The sequence below is a fragment of the Pan paniscus genome, chromosome 10 (assembly GCF_029289425.2).
Source record: "Pan paniscus chromosome 10, NHGRI_mPanPan1-v2.0_pri, whole genome shotgun sequence".
In the NCBI taxonomy this organism is placed as follows: domain Eukaryota; kingdom Metazoa; phylum Chordata; class Mammalia; order Primates; family Hominidae; genus Pan; species Pan paniscus.
Window position 1 is genome coordinate 73,519,575 of NC_073259.2, and position 3,137 is coordinate 73,522,711.

Here is a 3,137-nt window from a genome sequence, read left to right on the forward strand (position 1 = left end):
GGCTGGGGAGTCCTCAGGAAACTTTCAATCATGGCGGAAGCTGGAGAGGAGGCAAGTATATCTTACATGGCTGGAGCAGGAGGAAAAGAATGAAGAGGGAGGAGCTACACACTTCTTTTAAACAAACAGATCTCATGAAAACTCACTCACTATCATGAAAAAAGTATGGGGGACACTGGTCACATAATCCAATCACCTCCCACCAGGTGCCTCCTCCAACACTGGGGATTACAATTCAGCACGAGATTTGGGCAGGGACGCAAATCCAAACAATATCACAGGTACACTTTCTCCCCTGGGTCTGTGTAGGATGTTCCCCAGCACATTCAGGAAGTAGCTATAGTTGGTGTCAAGTAAGAGTGAAGGAATGGGATCACAGAAAGAGAGAGAGCAAGAGAGAGAGAGAGAGAGAGACAGAGAAAGAGAGATCCTTCAAAAGAGTAAGCAAGCAAGGCACTCTGGTTTTGAGTGACTGTATCATGGCTCAACCCAGTGAAATGCTAATGCTTCTGTTCCACCTAAAACTTTGAGCTTTAAGCTTTAGAAATCGCTTACTCTTTCTCTTTATACCTGGAGGAGAATGAACAGCAAACACACCATTCAGGCAGCTTGTTACTATCCTACATCCTGGCCCTCAGTCTCGCTGAATGGTAAGGCAGAGCAGCGGATCCTCTGTGTCCCATCTAACTCACCGCTTGAGTGAAAGCATTCACTATTGGATGCTGGGAAGACATCCCATACTCCCTGACCCCGCTCACAAAAGCCGCTTGTCCTTTTCTCTTGTAGAAAGCCAAGTCTCTGTCAGCATCCCATCCTTGTCACCAAAACTTTCAAGAACTTTCAAGGGTCTGAGATTTTACCCTTCTGACAAGCTAAGAAAGTAGCCTGCCATCATTTTCATAGATGTTGCCAGAAGACACAAAATTCCTGTGTTAGAGACAAAGAACTCTATTACTCAGGGCAGAGTAGGTAGACAAAACTGCATATCTGTATTGGTTCTCTTTTCCTTCAAAGTCCCAGAGGGCCCAGGTGGATCACACACAGTGGGTTTGTATAATAGCCGAGGAAGCCTGCACTTAGGAAACACAATTTTTTTTTTTTTTTTCCAGAGACAGGGTCTTGCTCTGTCACCCAGGCTGGAGTACAGTGGCATGATTTATCATAGTTCACTGTAATCTCCAACTTCTGGGCTCAAGAGATTCTCCTGCCTCAGCCTCCCAAGCAGCTAGGACTACAGGTGCACACCACCTGCCAGCTAATTTACTTCTTATAGAGACAGAGTCTTGCTATGTTGGTCAGGCTGGTCTTGAACTCCTGGCCTCAAGCAATCTTCCCACCTGTGCCCCACAAAGTGCTGGGATTACAGGTGTGAGCTACCACACCCAGCTGAAACCCCAATCTTTAAAAGGGGCCGCTAGCAAACTTGCACAAACTTTGCATCAGAGGGCCACATAATCTCTATCTTCCAAGACTGTTTCCCCTGAAAACATCCTTAGAGAGAGTTCAAAACATAGACCTGAAAATGAGATGTGCAGAAACATGAGAGACCCATGGAGAACTGCCTTCCAAAACATTTTCACCTGATATTCCATAGTTATGGATTCAGTCTCCATGAGAGTCCAGTAGCAAGCCAAACTATTCGCTGTTTCCCAAAAGGAGAATAAAGATGAAGGCTTTGTTCCAAAACCTTAAAGAATTCTGCTGTAATTCGATATGGGCTTGTTATAAGCCCCATATAATCTGCCTTAGACCTGTGGGAGGCAGAATAGTGCCCCGCCCCCCAAACAAACATGCCCATGTCGTAATCCCTGGAGCCTTCAAATATATAACCTTACATGGCCAAGGGAAATTAAGGTTGTGGATACAATTAAGGTTGTTCATCAGCTGACTTCTACACTTCCATTTCCTTCCTTTTCCATGTCTGACATTTGAAGGGCACTGTAGTATTATTGGAGAAATATGGACTTTGGATAGAACAAACAAGGGTTTGAATTCTGATTTGAACAAGATATTTAATCTGAGTCTCAATTTAGAGCAAGGATGAGAAGACTTACATCACGGAAATGTAATACTTAGATACTATTACCAGGGTGGAAGCTCAAGAGATGCTAATTTCCAACTTCCTGCCCTTGAACTAGATAATCTTTAATGTATATTTGAACTTGAATAACTTAGTATTTGCATTAATTTGCAAAGCTGACAATAAAGTAACACAAACTGAGTGGCTTAACAAAAGAAATTTATTATCTCATACAGTTCTAGAGGCTAGAAGTCTGAGATCAAGATGGCAGCAAGGTTAGTTTCTTTTGAATACTGTGAGGGAGAAATTTGTTTCATACTTCTTGCTTATCTTATACTGGTTTGCAGACAATCTTTAGTGTTTCTTGGTTTATAAAAGCATCACTCTGATCTCTGCTTTCATCTTCACATGGCATTCTCTCTGTGTGCATGTCTGTGTCTAAATTTCCCTTTTTTATAAGAAGGTCAATCATACTGGATTAGGGTCCAGCCTATTTCAGTAAGACTTCGTATAACTAATTCCATCTGCAACAACCGCATTTCCAAATAAAGTCACATTCTGATGTACTCACATTCCAGGGTTAGTACTCGAAGGTATGAATTTTGAGAGAACACAATTCAACCCATAAAAGTATTTTAAGCCATCTCTGCTAGTGACAGCTTTTTGTAAAACTAGGGATTTAATGCTAATATTGGTTAATCTGATATCATTTTCTTCCACTAAAGAGTGCAGGTTTGTCAGTTTGTCAGGTAGTAATATCTTGTATAACAATCTACATGAGATATTTAATGAAAGCAATTACTGAAATATTTCTTTAGTTAAACATCATTTAATTCTCTTCCCACAACATAGCAGTATAGCCAGAAGAGGTCAAATCGTTATCAATGAAAGAATCTCTGTAATTCAGGGAGCTTCAGTACTTCTTATTATCAGACTAAGTCAAACTATGTTGTTTGATTTTCACATTACTATAGCATATTTTTGTGGGCTCTGATTAATAGTGATAAATAACACATGTGCTATGTATTGATTTCCATTTGTTATGTGGCTTTGTAGGCAACCTTACTTTAAAGTTAGTATTAGAAAGCATTCAACCTTGTGTTTGAAGAGAGTACTG